At 32.9% G+C, this 18,312-nt stretch overlaps 1 protein-coding gene across 4 annotated transcripts in view; it reads left to right on the forward strand.

Moving 5' to 3' along the window:
* LOC114326498 (peroxisomal acyl-coenzyme A oxidase 3) overlaps nt 1–18,312 on the forward strand; it is a 138,259-nt gene that overhangs the window by 34,430 nt on the left and 85,517 nt on the right. Inside the window, exon 1 of one of the 4 annotated variants that reach the window (XM_050643438.1) lies at nt 16,427–16,449. The exons of the other annotated variants lie outside the window; for them this stretch is intronic. The gene's annotated coding sequence lies outside the window, so the exon portion shown is untranslated. Of the gene's footprint in view, nt 1–16,426; nt 16,450–18,312 lie in introns of those variants that run through there. 4 annotated transcript variants of the gene reach the window in all.

An 18,312-nucleotide genomic window follows, 5' to 3' on the forward strand; every position in this document is an offset into this window, starting at 1 on the left:
TGTTGAATTGTACTATACAGGGTTGGTCGAAACTCGGAAAGAGTATTTTCTGAGTTTTCTTAAATGGAACACCCTATATTTTATTATTGTAATGAAATGATATTTTATGCTACTTTTTTATTTCTTAAGCATTCCCTATACCTAACTACTTATTTTTTGTTGAAATTAATGTTTGGTTTGAATCGCCAATAACTCACAAATTAAAGTGAAATTTTATTAGGTTGGCCGTGAAAATATTCAATCACAAATAATTTTTCGGAAATAAATACATATTAATCTAGACTGATCTTTAAAATTGCCAATAATGGTTGAGTTATCAAAATACCTACGTAGTTAACATTCTTGGCGCGATTAACAATTAAGCACAAATTAAAGCATTTAGGTATAGGGAATTCTTAAGAAATAAAAAAGTACCATAAAATGTCTTTTCATTGCAATACTAAAATATAGGATGTTCCATTTAAGAAAATTCAGAAAATCCTCATTCCGAGTTTCGACCAACCCTGTATACTAAAATTTAACATTTTGCTATATTAATAATTTTTAATAATAGTAGACTATATTAAAAATCATTTTAACATAAATAGAATTTTTGATATCCAACTACTACAATTCTACAGGGTGTGAAAGTTGCTACGAAATTAATAAAAAAACCTAATTAGCTTTTAAACTACCCTGTATAAAATTACAAACCCGCATATTTTAAGAAAGAAGACATCGAGGAGAATCCAAAAATGTCAAAATGTATAGGGTGTCCCATTTAAAAAAACGAAGTTTTAAGCAACTTCCGGTATAACCGGACGTGACAAATTGATGAAAATATTTTCATTAAATAGATCACCCTTCAAAACCCCTTCATTCCAATTTTCATGATTCTGTTGCCTTTAGTTCTCTAAATATTTCTAATAGGCCAGTTATCTGCCTCACCCTATATAAACAACTACAAGAAGGCAAAAAGCTCTATGTCAGCGGTTCTCAATCTTTTTGAGTCATGTACCTACCACCAAATATTTTTTATTATTTTTGGTACCACCTAACTGAAATACCTATCTAGCTAGGTGATCTAAATATCTATAATAGTGGTGCTAATTTTGGCTATCTTTGCGTTTTGTGTACCACCCAAATAATGATATGTACCACCAGTGGTTCATGTACCACAGATTGAGAACCGCTGCTTTATGGTATAGCTTTATTAATAGAATGGATAAGCATAAGCACTACGTTGGAGTAGAAAACAGAATACTTCGGCCATATAATTAGAGGACCTAAATACCAATGACTTCGCCTTTTATAATACAAGGAAAAGTGGAGGGAAAGAGATGGATTGGTCGAAAGAAACTTCCATGGCTATGTAATTTTAGGAAATAGTAGGGTTCTACATCTACAGTAGTAGAAGAATTATTTCGCACAGCAGCCGATAGGAAAAGGTTTCACGAATTTGTAAAGGAAAAATCTCACGACTAGGTCGAAGCGCGTGAAGCGACATTCTGAGTGAAATAAAAAAATGTAACAGAAAAAGATAAAAACTGAAGACGGGATTCAACCCTACGTGAACTACAGTAAACGCAATTTGAAATAGAGAAAAAATCCTCTTAAAATTTTGTGATTTACGATCCTTGAACAAATACATATCGTTATTTATGGTGAGCGTTGAGTGACATGGGTTGGTGGTACAAGTATACATTTCAAAAACCCTTTCAGCTGGGCAAACCAGGGAATACATCAGTGTCGTCGTAATTTTGTGGTCTAATTACGTTGGGTTTTAATTTTTATCATTGTGTGAATTAACCAACTACTAATATTTTTAACGGCCCCACTGGCGCGGTGTAATAAATATTCTTGAAGGTAGGATGTCCAACCATGTGTCTGACACATCTTATCACAAAGTAAATATTACTAATTTTACAGTCCTGTGGAGTTGTACTGTGCTCTCTGTCGTTCTCACTATTATATATATTATTATCTCTCTTTGCCGACGTCTAAATTTTTAAATACCTGAAGCTCGTATCAACACGCGCTTCGACCTAGTCGTCAGATTTCGTCTTAAGGCCGATGCCACATTATGCGTTTTGACCGGATGCGGTGAAAACGCATCCGTTTCTAATGCAACCGGACCGACCTGTCACACTATGCGTTTAGTCTGGTGCAGTTTGTAAGCGCGTACCGATGACTCAAAACGCATCCGTTTCCAACGCAACCGGATCGATCTGTCACACTATGCGTTTTCACCGGATGCGGCGGAAACGCATCCGGTCAAAACGTATAATGTGGCATCGGCCTAAGACGGCCAACGTCTGAAGTCTGAATACGTACATGGCACCTAAAGAACACGGACGGACATAATAATATGAACCTCACAAAACTCGAGGATCGAAATTTTTTAAAATCTCCAAATCTGTTTCTATTTTAATTTCGATCTATCTAAAATAAAAAATACCTATATTAATGCAAATTGTCAAATAATCAACCATAATTTATGTTTTCCCTACTTTACACCTTAAAAAAATTAAAAATATCAATTAATATTTTTAAATAATTGCTGCAGTAAATAATAACTTAATTATAGATTTTTTTTATTAAGCTTAATGAACATTAAATGAAAATACATATATTATTTTTTATTTTAATTTTTTTTTGTTGATTTTGTGACCTTTAGCCGTGTAATTATCTAGGGCCTGTTTGAGCTAGTGTTGCCAGGTCCGATTTGTTTTTAATCGGTACATAAGCAAAAACAGATCGGGATTTAAGGTTGTAGATCGGGACAAATAAACAACAATAGCCCAGTAAATGACCGTTTTGGAGTGTAATTTTCAGAATCAACTCCGAATTGCATGAAAATCTGGTTTTAGGTTCTACTTACTGTCTACTTCAAAGTTGAACTTGTACCGTTGCGCGTTGGTTGCTTTTACTTGGGGGGTGACAGTTACAGTTACCCCTTCTCAGGGGCAAAAAAACGCGCGTTTAAAGTAAGTCCCAAAATGGATTAACTAACTCTAAAAATCTTTTGTTCTATATAATTTTTAAACTAAGTCAATACTTTTCGGGTAATTTTATCGAAAAAAATATTTTTAGAAAAATGTTGCTTTTAAAAAAGCAAAAAAAATTGTATGTTCAGAAAGTCTATAAAACCAGTAAAAGCAAAGTTGTAGCTCATCAAAAATACGTTCTTATTCGTCAAATTCAAAATCGAATTTTTCAACTTGAAATAACCAAAAAGTTAAGCAATTTTCGGGCAAAACCTATTAACATTTTTTAAAGTGTTTAAAAAAATCTTTAATTTTGTTGTATATAAAAGTCTCTAGCATTAAAACTAAGCGAGTTACGCTCAAATTAAAGTTTTCTCCTTTCTTGGTAAAAAAAAATCGTGAAAATCTTCCCCTATTTAGCACCGTAAATAAAATTAATCGTTACTCCTTTACCATTTACTTTATATGTGTGTATTGCTTATACGATCGTAAGGTTTACCGGTTGGGAGTGCTTAGATTTGAAAAAAAATTGGTTTTTTAGTAAAAATAAATTTTCCTAAAATATTGGAAAATGCCCTTTTTTCAAAATAACTTAAAAAGTATTAGGGATATTAAAAATCTCAAGTAGTAAAAAGTAGGTAGGTTTTGCTTTTATAAATATGATAGATTCATTTTGTTTTTCTGTAAGACCAAAATTGGTTAAAATTGGTTGTTCATATTTTGCATACACTCGTGATTAGTGACTCGAACGGCCCTTTCAATCATGCAAAAAATATGTAAGTAAAGTAAATTGTTTGTAAAGCGGTAACGATTAATTTCATTTGGGGTGCTAAATAGGGGGACATTTTCACAATTTTTTTACCAAAAAAAAGGAGTCAACTTGATTTTGACCATAACTCGCTTAGTTTTGATGTTAGAATCTTTTTTAAAACCTAAAAATAAAGCTTTATTAAAAAAGTTTTAATTGGTTTTCCCGAAAAGTGCTTCATTTCTTGGTTATTTCACGTTGAAATATTTGATTTGGAATTTGACGAATAAGGACGTATTTTTCATGAGCTACAACTTTGATTTTGCTGGTTCTATAGACTTTACGAGTTCACATTTTTTTTCATTTTTTTATATTATGCTACATTTTTGCTAAGAATATTTTTTCGACCAAATACTTACTTTTTGAGTTATTTGTGAAAATCTACTAAAAACGTGATTTTTTTGTCGAAAAATAAACATTTTCAATCGTAAATAACTCAAAAAGTATTGAACTAAGTTAAATTCTATAGAACTAAAATTGCTCAGAATTAGTCAATTTATCCATCTCCGGACTTATTTTAAACACGCGGTTTTCACCCCCAAACAGGGGTGACTGTCACCCCCTTGTAAAAGCAACCAACGGCGCACAAACCGTCTAAATGTTCATGCAATTCGGAGTTGATCCTGAAAATTACACTGTATCGCCGTATTTCTCGTTCATTTACTGGACTACAAGGTGTTTCTAGAATCTGTATTTAATCCTACATAATAATAATAACCGGACGAAATTACAAGAAAAAATCGTAGATTAAGTAAATTATTTATTTTTTATTAAAATTATATTTTTCATTCGATTTTGCCGCTTTTATGAGTGCCTTGTTTTTATAACATAGTTATAAAATTTACTGCAAGTCCTAGTGAAATTGGTTTTTGTGGGTGAAAATCGGGACATTTAGTGTCCCGATCAGGTACAAATCGGTACGCTTCCCCAGATCCCTGAAAATCGGGACGTCCCGCGCAAATCGGGACACCTGGTAACGCTAGTTTGAGCTGATGTATATATCACTAGCTCATGGGAGTAATGTCTAGTTTGTATGTTGATGTATGAGTAAAGACACTTATTGTATCCGAACGTCTGTGGTCTCTCTGGTGAGTTTTTATTTTATTACACTACAAAAGTTCATAATAAACTATATTTAATATAGTTTACTGCCTAAAATTATGTCAGTGGTAATGTAAAAACCTGAAATTACGGATTGATATTCAACCACTTCCCGTATTCATGTGAATTATTGAATTATTGGTTATTTTTAGACATCATTTTGAATTCTATAATACGGGAGACGGCACTATAACATTTAAACTGAAATAATCCAAATGTTGAATGGGTTGCATGTGAGAGTTCATTTTGAATGAAGTAAATGACAGACGTACTCTCAATAATTTATTATAACTTCCGACGACCGGTTTCGCTCTTCATCCCTTTCATCCCTTATATGACCACTACTCCTTTCATTAGAACATCAAGGAGTATTGACCTTAACAATTTAGGTTACAGCTGCACGTCCACATCTAACATACATATTACATATCGACCCGTTTTGATCCAAACGGTCACTCTTACACTAACACATACACTAATAAATAGAAGTCTTTTAATAAATATAAATAAAAATAAAAATCTTTTAATAAATAGAAATAGAAATAAAAATCTTTAAAACCATCACATTTTTAAAAAATTGTATATATGACATTCACTTTAGTCTACTTTACAAACAAAAATAACAGGCACAGATTTGATGGTTGTCTTTCACCAACTATCTCTTCACCCTCAAGAATTCCCAAACTCCATAATCTTGTTTACCTTTGCAACATTCTCCGTCTATTCCACCATATCCCGTTAAGATAACTTAAGCAGAAATATCATGTTAATGAATACTGAAGTAGTAGCTCCTTGTAACCGAATGTAAGTATGACACGTTATCATTGCATGATTATAGACGGCATACATCTACATGTGTTTGTGAGCTTGGGGACGCTTGTTAAAGCCCCCGAGCTTACATGCATATGTATTTGTCTGCTATCTTAACTACTTTTATGTATGTTGTTCAATATTGGCTTGATCTTATGGATCTTTAGCATCTTTTACAACCAGACATCTAACTCTGGTTATTATTTGTAGCATTTAGTGACTTGTAACCGTTGACCTGAAGATGCTCCGCATACTTTAGAGAGCGAAACCGGTCGTAGGAAGTTACAATAAATGATTGAGAGTACGTCTGTTTTTTACTTCATTTGAAATAATCCAATTACATAGCAGCACCGACCATACGTAGCACTTAGTAAACCGTAGTCTCAGTTGAAGATCGAACTCTGAACAGGTCAGTACCTTCCTGAATATTACAAAAGCTTGTCGAGCTTGCTCAATGCGACATTTTACTTCCCTGTCCGATGCCCAGTCTTCAAAAAGCCACGTTCCCCGGTATTTAAATTTGCTCACTCTTTCAATGGACTTGGTATTCAGTGTTATGATGGAATTTTCAAGTGCATCCAATTTTCTGGAGATGATCGTGAATTTGGTCTTTTTGGTATTATAGTCCAGGGCGCATGTGTTTTGAGATGGACGTTGAGAGGTGACTCAAATTTTTTTGCAGAAATTGCTTGAAAATAAATCAGATAATAATATTTGAGTTATCCTCCCTCTCAAAATGGGCCGGAACATTGTTTAAATAATCAAAATGTCAAAAAATGAAGGAAAAATTCGATTTTTGTTTTCGTTTCTTGATTATAACTTTGAAACTATTCATTTCTGAAAAAAGTTGTACTGGCATAAAAGTTGCCTAATTAAATTTCCTACAATATAGAATTGGTTAAAAATTTAAAAAATAGTCACACTAGTTGCAAAATAGCAATAATTGCGAAAAAACCAAACAAAAACAAGTATTCGCATTTTACGTTTTTCAACCATTTGTGCTACACTTAGGACCTTCACATTTCACCCAGAAAAACTTTATGATACAGTAAAACAATACTATAAATTTCATTAAGATCGGTTTAATAGATTTTGCAAAATAAATTTTGCAGTCCAGCTTTTGCAAAAAAATTCATTTTTTCAAAATGTTACAGGACTGAAAATAAAGCAGATAGCAAGTTGAATTTTTTTTGCTTATAGAAGTGTACTGTACCTTTCATTTATAATTTACAAAATTAAAACCGATTAATTACCACGGCGTCAGGAAATTTTTTAAGTAAACATGAGTTTTTGGTGCTACGCGCAGGACAGCGGTGTTCAATTCACACAAGTTGATTTCCACCAAAATGTCTTCCAATCTTTATCTAATATATTATTTTCTTACTCTGTATTTTGTTGTATTTTAATATTTTAATTCCACAAAAATCAAACTAATTTTATTATTGTTTGTGAAATATTGTTTAAACAATTGCATATTATGTTTAAAAATAAAAAACCTTTATTCTCTTAGTTAAAATATATGAACAAAGAAAGTTTTTGCTAATTAAAGTGTTATTTCAAAGGATAGAGTATGTGTTTTTATTTTGCAATAAACAAATGTATTTATTTATATCGAAATGTAATAAAAATTAAAATGTATTAATCATTTTCAAAGGTCATTGGAATTACCAATCAGAGCAAACTATCCGCTGTCCTGCGCGTAGCACCAATATTTAATGTTTATTTAAAAAATGTCCTGACGCCGTGGTCTTGATCGACTTAAATTTTGCAAAATTGCAAATGAAAGGTACAGTACATTTCTATACCCAAAAAAAATTTCAACTTGCTATCTGCTTTATTTTCAGTCCTGTAACATTTTGAAAAAATGAATTTTTTTTTGCGAAAGCTGGATTGCAAAATTTATTTTGCAAAATCTATGAAACCGATCTTAACGAAATTTACAATATTGTTTTATTGTATTATAAAGTTTTTCTGGGTGAAATATAAAGGTCCTAAGTGTAGCATAAATGGTTGAAAAATGTAAAATGCGAATACTTGTTTTTGTATGGTTTTTTCGCAATTATTGCTATTTTGCAAAAAGGGTGACTATCTTTTAAACTGTTAACCAGCTTTATATTGTAGGAAATTTATTTACGCAACTTTTATGTCAGTACAACTTTTTTGGGAAATGAATACTTAAGTTATAATCAAAAAACGAAGAAAAAAATCGAATTTTTCCTTCATTTTTTGACATTTTGATTATTTAAACAATTGTTTCGGACCTTTTTGAGAGGGAGGATAACTCAAATATTATTATTTGATTTATTTTCAAGCAATTTTTGCAAAAAAATTTGAGTCACCTCTCAACGTCCAAATGTACTAATATTTTTACAGATGCGCCCTGGTCTATTAATCTCTAATCCCATTCGCTTACTGTATTCTCCGATTATATCCGACTATGTTGTCACCAGTGATGTGGGAGGGAGGGGATGCGGCATACGGTGAAGTAGATGGGCTCGGTTTCACTCGTAAAAACGCTCCATCCAATATGGCGGAACAACTCTTTGGTAGTATATTCTGCTCTATATAAAATATATAATTATAAAATTATATTACATTATATAAATATATAAATAATTAATAATTTTAATACCTAATTAATACCATATTCCATATGTAACGTATAAAAACCTGCCCGTCGCCATATTGGATGTAGCACAAAAGTGTCAAATCAAGTGGTCCCATTTAGTAAATACAAAATCATCGCTTATGTCGTATCCCCTCTCTCCCATATCACTGGTTGTCACACATTAAGACACCATCGTCAGCATATCGTATGTCGGTAATCATCTTTGCACCTTCCAAAGACTCTTGAAATATGGCTTCCGAATAAATGTTAAATAAAAATGGGAAAAGCACACATCCCTGTTGTTATATGACAATGTATGGGTTTGGATATAGAATTGTCTATTTTTAATTGTGCCGTTTGATACCAGTACAAGTTTTCAATGCATCTTATGTCTTTTTGGTTTTTTTTACTCTACCCATAATATTTTGAGTGAAGAATCAAGTGCGTCGGCTCTATGGCTAATACTATAACCTTCACACATCGTAATCTAAACGGTTTATGTAATGAATGAAATAAATTACACAAATGATCGGAATGTCTCGCTAATTGATCTCGATAGGTCAGAGGAGCAGATTCCCTCCTATTGAAGGATGCTGAATAGTAGAGTAATTAGAGCAATTTTACGGTTTCGGATAACGTACGATAACAAATTTACATAACATCGCGAACATCTGGAGTTTTGGAATCAACATCATAAAGATAAAATTTTTTATATCTATGACCTACAACGAAACTGACGCGATTATATTGTGTAGGTGGATTTTTGTTTAAATTGTCATGTCAGGAATAATAAAAAGATCGTTGACATAATGTAATAGAAGATTTTAAGTTATCATAATATTCACTTTATTATTTATTATATTGTTAAAATTTTAACACTTTACCTGCCACGTTTGTAGCAGATGTAACTTACCATCACTGATATTGATTAATACGTTGACGGACAGTGTGTCAAATTTATAAGCAAGTCAGAAATGAATAACCAATTTCAATTTCGTTGCAACACGAAACTACAGCCGCAACATATTCTAGTTCAATCAGAGAGTGCAGCAAGCACCTCTACCGGTTTCGAAACTTATTAGTCTCTCATCAGGAAGCACATATGCTGCTCTATCTGACCCAACCAGGACAAACCCCGGCGTGCAGTTACGGATTGCAACGAACGAAATGGCAAGGATGCCCTAGCGGCAACTACTATCAAAAGACTAAGTTTTCAATCTAATAGCACATAAAACAATCCTAAAAATATTGCTCTACATCCCACCACATTGAAAACAATGGGAACCTTCTCTGGTTACACCTTCGAGGCTTCTAAAAATTGCAAGCCACAACGGATGCTGAGATTAAAGGAGATGAGGAAATTTTACAATTTATAATTCACGTCCCAACTGCTCAGCGTAAAGTTCCAACGAGAATGGTTCCATTCGTACTCCAATCAGAGTAAACATGTAAATCAAAAATTAATAACCATTTTAAATTTCGTTGCAACACGAAACTACAGCCCCACCATATTCTAGTTCAATCAGAGAGTGCAGCAAGCACCTCTACCGGTTTCGAAACTTATTAGTCTCTCATCAGGAAGCACATATGCTGCTCTCTCTGACCCAACCAAGACAAACCCCGGCGTGCAGTTACGCATAAGCAAGTGTTGTGACACTATATGTACATATTTTGCAAAGCAGAATAGGGGGAAATGCAACGTATATAGACGTTGTGTCACATTACATCAATGGAAATTAGACGTCTGTAGACGTTCTGTCCGTCAACGTGTTAAACAAGTCATGTGAGTTCCATGGAACCAACTGAAGTTTTGCATTTATTCTGATATGCACCAAGCCGTTGATGCTTATTTAGTAATACGTAAGTATGGTATTGGAACAGTGAGGCGTAGAAGTTATGTGATATATATTGTAACTCGATTTACAATAGATAGACAAGATCTTGGAATTTTCAAGAAGTTGGCGAGCCCTAATGTCTGGCTGGTTATTCATATCAATCATACCCTATGCAGGTTGGACAAATACTAAACGTTGCAAACAAACGACCGAAATAAGTTTACTGTGGACGAGTGTTCAATCTAGCCCTAGCGTACTAAGATCTCGATTTCTTGAGAAATATGAGGTTTTCGAACGAAAGTTACCAACGAGTTACCAAAATTATCAACTTAACGATATCAATATCATAGTTAACGAGTTACCATTTGGTGTGCTGTGTCTGGTCATGTGATTATTGGTCTTTAGTTTGTTGAAGATAAGAACAGATCAGAGAACATTATTACACATTTTGTTATTTACGAAATTGTTGCCGCGCACGAACACAGGCAATAATTTCAACAGGATCATCAGGAACGAACAGACTTCGAGTATCCAGCTTACATACCTGATCTTACAACAACTATGCATCATATTTATATTTGGAGCATGCTGAAGTAATCACTATTTAAGTCAGAAGTTCCCTCAGCACATCGAGGGCTGAGAACAATCCAAGCGCCATTTCACAAACTTTTCAGGAAACAAATTTCTAATTTTAAACTGTCATAACTTCGTTATTTTAAGGACTGTAAATATTGAAGTTATTTTATACTACAGTGTGGTAAATTGTGACAACACCTCAAGTTAGATAATATCATAAGTAAGATTCGAATGTGTGATTTTGTAACATTTTTACGACGTCTGCAGTGTACTTGGAACCTTAATGCACTATAAGCCTTGTACTCGGAACCTTAAGGAATTATAAGATAAACAGTTCACAGAAAATTTTAAATTTTCCAAAATATTGTAAGCGCAATTGGTGAAATTAAGCTATAAATTTCAAAATAAAGCGAATATTTATTCTTAAATTGAAAATAAAAAAAAACAAGAAAAAAATATTCTTCCTAAATTCTTAGAAAAAGAACTTGAAATGAAAATAAAAAAATACTTATACATTATGGAAAAATGTACCTAATTAAATTTATCTTTTTTTTATTGAATACATCACGACTCAACAAACTTTTTACTTTATTTCTGACTTAAAATATCTCTTGGAACCTTATGGACCGAACCTGAAAATATTTCACGTAGTTCACAGAAAATTTTAAATTTTCCAAAATATTGTAAGCGCAATTGGTGAAATTAAGCAATCAATTTCAAAATAAAGCGAATATTTATTCTTAAATTGAAAATCATAACAAAAAAGCAAGAAAAAAATATCTTTCCTAAATTAAGCTTAAAAAAGAGAACTTGAAATGAAAATAAAAAAATACTTATACATTATGGAAAAATGTACCTACTTAATTAAATTTGTCTTTTTTTTATTGAATACATCACGAATCAACATACTTTTTATTTTATTTCTGACGTAAAATGTCTCTTGGAACCTTATGGACCGAACCTGAAAATATGTCACGTACTTGAAACCATATTTCATTATTGATTACACCGCCATCTAGAAACAATTCAACGTATTTCAAATATTTATCATTCGATGCAGAATTCTTTATTAAAATTCCTTTACAAAAATCAATTTTGTACAAAATGTCGCTTAGAACCCTACGGTTCTCAACCCTCTACATATTGACGGACTATGACAAAAGAACCTGTTTTCAACAACTGCAGCACAGCTTAATGTAAGAAGTGCTTTATTGATCTCCCTATCGTTCCGTCTCTCACCAATTAGTTCAGACCATCCTGTAAAGAATATTTTTTTCAATGTATTATTTATAGTCCAAGTAATGAAGCTTATATTAGGCCAAAACCTCGCAATTTTTACAGATTGGATCGATTTGCTTGAAAATATGAGAATAAGTAGTGGATAGTCCAAGGATCAAAATCTATATCATGGGGAAAGGCGCTTGTACCATGGGGCTGGTTGCCACTTGCCACATCATCTCGGGGGTGGAAATTTCTATTATATTTTAACCGCACGAGTTGGTAAAAACATTCATTATAAGCAAAAAACTTTCTAAACATTTTTTTGATAAAATTAATAGTTTTCGATTTATTCGCTAACGAAAGAAACTGTTAGTTTTATATCGAAAAAATCAATGTTTTTTTAATCAGTAAGCAGCTAATGGTAGGGGAGCCCAAGCGGGGATTCTTGCAGTAACTCGAGCGCGTCAGAGTATCATATGGGGAGAACCCTGGTACCCTGTAGATCAGTGGTGCTCAAACTTATACTGCGTGGGATCTACCACATAAACTTCAAGCTTCCAACGATCGACTGATAGTAAAATAAAAATGAAACACTTTATTGCACATTTCTATTTGATAAAAAGTTGCAATTACAGAGAGTCGTAATTAAAATCATGTTTTTCATCTTAATTTTATTTGGATGTTGATGCATGGCACTGCGTATCATCCACAAGTTTTTCATATTATGATGGTACGTAATTACCGAGGACCAAAAATGATTACCAAAATCAGTTAGCCGATTACGATACTTTGATTTGCTACCTTAATTTGGAGAAATGCAGACTGACACAAGTATGTTGATCCAATAATGTTGTGAATTGCAGAGCTACTTGCCTCAAAGACGGATATTTGTCTGGCGATATAAAAGGCAAAAAAAATTTCGTATTGGTCGCTCTGGATTGAAGATATATATCTGACATTATTTTCAGTACCTCATTTTGGACGGAAATTAGCTGATTGAATCTAATTGAAAGTAATGGAGATTTCAGTGGCAATTTTTTTCATCTCTTCACAAGAAAATTGATTAGACATAAATATTACAATATCTGTGTTTTTTAAAATCGGCGAAGCGTCTATCAAACTCACTACGAACTGCTTGCAGCTCAGTCTCCTAATCATAAACATAATTCAAATGAGGGTTACCCTTTTTTCAACGATGGAAAGTTGTTTAAATCCTTTCTGTTCATTTGATTAATCAATAATTTCAATTTGTCGATAAAAGAATGTAGGTACTGTGCTCATCACATCGATAATAATTGTTTTATTTTTATCCTGTAGTTCCAAATTAAAGAGGTTCAAATAATTTGCTAAATCTGATACGAAAGCCAGATCACTGAGCCATTTTTTGGTTTTGAAGTAGATTATCGTCGTTCCCTCGTTCTTCTAGAAAACAAATTATTTCGAAAAGTAACTCCTGGAACCTATCTAAAAATTTTCCACGTCTCAACCACCTCACATCTGTTGTAAGCAAAAGTAAATCAGTGTGTTCAGCAGAGTCGCTAGCTTTCAATTGTGCTTTAAAAAGACGTCGTTGCAAGCTTCGCGCCCTGATTGAATTCACAATTTTTGTTGTCATCTTCATGACGTCTTTCATATTTAAAATTTTGGAACACAAAAATTGGTGGTGAACGATGGAAAGTCATCGTTAGCTCGACACAGTGCAACACATCCATTGTTAATGCCAGTCATGGATGGTGCACCATCTGTTGTAACACACACTAGTTTGTAAATCGGTAGCTCCTATTATTTTACAAAATTAAAAAACAAAACGTTGTATATATCTTCTCCGCAAATTTTTTCTTTCAGATGCATTGTTAACAATTCTTCTTTAGCCAACATATCAGAAAATACCATCCGAATAAAAATAACAACTGGGCGGTATCATTAATATCAGTTGAGTCGTCTAATTGCAAAGAAAAGTATATTATACACTTCATAGTATCACTTTTAACTTTGCTTTCCAAATCTTTTTCATGATTTAGATACGTCTATAGAGCGTTTCACGTTAAGTATTGAACATTGCGGAGATAGCCGCATGATAGTAACCGTTGGACGTTACCGACTCTTTGAGCACCACTGCTGTAGATGTACCTCTACCATATATTGGCTCTAAACATAGGGGAGTTCGTTAAGGGGCGGCCGAAAAAAAAATCTATCCTTAGAAAAACTCGAAATCGTCAGATTAAAATAAGGTAAGTTAAGTACATGCAAGACAGTGTATATTTCAATAATCTGACGATTTGGGCGGGGGGGATAAGGAAATGGGTGAGTCACAAAGTTCACAAGAAAAAAAACGAATATTTCGCGAAATGAACCATAGATCTAAAAACTAAAAAATGCGTGCCCTATATTTGTCAAGAATCTATCGAATGATACTAAACACGACTGCCCACGGAGAGGGGTGGGTGGTAAATTTAAAATTTTAAATACGAATCCCGCGATATTTCACGAAATGAACATCAGATCGAAAAACTGAAAAATACACTTATTCAATATGTTTGAAAAATCTATCGAATGGCACCAAACACGACCCCTCACGGATGTGGGGTGGGAGGTTACTATAAAATTTTAAATAGGAGCCCCCATTTTTTATTGCAAATTCGGATTCCTTATACGTAAAAATAAGTAACTTTTATTTGAAACATTTTTTAGAATTATGGATAGATGGCGCTATAATCGGAAAAACGATTGTTGGAAATGGAAAATTAAATTAAAAATGGAAAGTCCCCACTAAAATGGAAAACTTTACTTAACTTTTTTTGGTTTTAGAACCTACTCTTCACAACCCAATAGGTCCCTAAAGCGCTCGAGTGACTGCACATTTAGCATACTTTCCTCCCCTACTATAATAACTCAAAAGGTTTTCGTTTTATCAAAACAACTTTATTTAACAAAAATGTACCTTTCGAAAAAATAAACAAAACCTTTTTTTTATTTTCTTTAAGACCAATAGTAATCGAACTATACTTTTTTATATGTTGGTTATTCTTCTTCAAATGCTAAATATTGTAGTTTCAAAGTCAAAGGACGGGAAAACTATGCATTTCTCGAGGATAATTTGTTGAAACTAATTTAAAATATTTAAAAATATGTATCTCCAGAAATAAAAAAAATCTCTAGCTAAAAAAAATTAAGTGACTTATAATGAAAAGAATGTCAGTCCCTATTTTTTTCAGCAAAAAAGTGATCGTAAACAACCCCCTAATCACCACCCTAATTAAAATTTGTCATTGACCTGATTTGGTTTTCTTGATTAAGGTATTGTTAATAGGTTCTAGAAGTTTGATCGGCTTAGGATGATTAGTTTAAAAAAAAAATGGAGTTAAAAGCGAATAACGGGTTTTTGTAGTTTGGTAAAAAATGCCCTTTTCTTCAGAATAGAAAGATAAGCATCAGAGATACGAAAAAATATTTAAATATGAAATTGTAGCTTATTAAATATTTTTTACGGCAAAAATTGAGTGAGCTATTGACAATTAAAACTTGTAATATCATGCAAAAACCACCTTTACCAACTCTTTCAATGACACTTCTTTCTGTAAATAAGAATTTTAAAAGGATTTAATATTAATAACCTTATAGATATTGTAAAAACCTACAAAATTCTTTTTTAGCGAACTTTCTAAGATAAAAAATAAAAAAGTTACGGTTAAAAAATCAATATATTTTTTTGAAAAAAAAAAGCAGAAATCCAATTGTAAGCATAATAATGTAAGTTACCGGTATTTTTAGTCATTGATTCTAGAAGTTTGACTGGCTTAGAATGATTAGTTTTTAATAAATTGAAGTTTAAAGCGAATAACGAATGTTTGCAATTTGGTAAAAAATGCCATTTTTTAAAATTGTAGGTAATTTAATTCCCAAGAACTTGGTTTGATAAAATTTGTTCTACGGCAAAAATTGAGTGAATCGTAAATGACTATAAATATACCATCGAAAAACCTTGATTTTTCTAGATATAAAACTAACACTTTCGATAACGAAGAAATCAAAAACTATTAATTTTACCAAAAAAAATGTATAGAACATTTTTTGCTAAGAATGAATGTTTTTATTACCTTTTGCGGTCAAAATATAATAAAAAATTTCAACCCCCGAGATGGGGTGGCAACCACCCCCAGGGTAAAAGCGCCTAGATTTTGATCCATGGACTATCCACTACTTATTCTCAAATTTTCAAGCAAATTGATCCATTCTGTAAAAATTGCGAGGTGAAAAGCTTTGGTTCCTGGACTATTAGGTACGTGAAATATAAAAAATGTGGCAAACTTCCTACTATAAAATATTTTCTTGACCCTTAGTCAGACCCTGCCCTGGTCACAAAACAATCGTAATTTTTTGTATGAAATATACATAAAAAAACGCTCGTAAAAACAACTTTAATTGTTTGAAAAATAAGTAGGAAGTTTGACAAAATATGAAAATTTAAACACGTTTTATACACATCATAGTGCAGTGCCATTGTTCGAGTTATTTGTGAATAAAGTAAGTAAAGACAATAGCATTACGTTAATTTATTTTGACGTATTAGACATTTTCTTAGTTTAATTTGTTTGCCTTTAAAATTTACATTCCAACTGGTCTAAGGCCCCTTTCCCCGTTCACATGACAAGCGCTTAACGCACGTTTAATAACGCGCAATAACAATTACGTACCTACATTAGTTTATTTGTTCATTTATTATTTAAGCTTTTTAGTACAAACTAATAAAGTAAAAACTCAAAATAAAAATAATTTTTGCGATAATAATTATCTTAGGTGTATATAATCAAATAAGAACGTATAATCAGTCGCAATTCGCAATCAATCTTGCTTCTATTTAACCAATACTACAATAATTATCATGAGATAAAAATGTATTCGCGGTGTGCAAGTACTTGGAAGGGATACGTGAAACGATCGTGTGCGAATAGCGGAGAAATATTGCAACTTCCTTAAATAATTCATATTGTCAATTGAAATTGTCAAATTGACGTACATTTCATATCTACTGTCATTGAACAAGAAAAATTATATGTTGCTCCACAATATTGATATGATATGCAATTATTATATAAAGGTAAATTTAATTAATTGTATTTTGCTTGCAGTACTGCCTTTTAATAACTCATTTTATTTACTACATACAATTGTTTACGATTTAATAACATAACCTGAATCTTATTTTTTCTTCTTATTATTTTTTTGGTCTATGGCCTTGATTGACAATTATCCAGTAACCAGGACTAATATAATTGGCTAATATAATTAAAAGTGCGAATAAAGTTGCAGAGCGTAGAAATAGGTGTCGCTTTGCCGAACTTGCACGGTCCCAATACCATTTGTATTCAGTTGCAATGCGAAGGCAAAACAATCTTACTTCTCAATTAGAATACGGAGCGCAGTCCAGTCCTCTGAATCGCGATTTTCGGCTTTTATTGGAGCCTCATCGGAGAGAACGTAGGCACTGTTCTCCATATCCTAAATGACCAGCATCGAGAGTTTTTCCCACTCATTGCAACCGAAGTGAAGGTATTAGGTGACTAGCGTCATCTGGCAATTGAAAGATGAAGTAGTTTTCAATCCTAATAGCAAAATTAATAATATTGAAAATATTAAAAACATTACTAAAAGATTTTTAAATTGAAAACTTATTGGTACACTTTCCTGGTGACACCTCCAAGGCTTCTACAATTTGCAAGCACATGGATGCTGCAGTGAGGACAAAGGGAAGGAATTCTACACTATGCAATTCACATCCCCGTCTGCAGCTTGGTAAAGTTCTAACGGAAAATGCACCTGGTTACTCTACGGAGTAATACGACTATAAAATAAAAATGTATACCATTTTTATTCAGTTGCAATGCGAAGGCAAAACAATCTTACTTCTCAATTAGAATACGGAGCGCAGTCCAGAGTAGATACGTTAATCACCCAATACGAAGAATAGCTGAAGTGCAGATTCCTGGAAGGAGTAGGAGAGGAAGACCAAAGAAGACCTGGGGGGAAACGATAAGGCAGGACATGTTGGTAAAGAGGATTAACATTGATATGACCCAAGATAGAATTATGTGGAGAAATGCAATTAGGGAAGCCGACCCCGCATAGGGATAAGCCAAAGAGAATGATGATGAGTAAGCTATGGAAATGAAACATATAGGGCAGTCAATGAGGGTATTTGGCTCCAAATTCCATCCTACTACATCGATTTACTTGATATTTTTACAGTAAGTAGGGAATAGCACAAGAAACAAAGTCTACCCTATGCCGATGTGCGCTTTTATCTTGGGGGTGGTTTCCACCCCTTCTCGGGGGTGAAAAATGTTTTGGTTAAAATAGCCACGGAAGAGGCTAGAGAACCTAATTTTA

This window comes from Diabrotica virgifera, chromosome 2 (assembly GCF_917563875.1).
Source record: "Diabrotica virgifera virgifera chromosome 2, PGI_DIABVI_V3a".
In the NCBI taxonomy this organism is placed as follows: Eukaryota; Metazoa; Arthropoda; class Insecta; order Coleoptera; family Chrysomelidae; genus Diabrotica; species Diabrotica virgifera.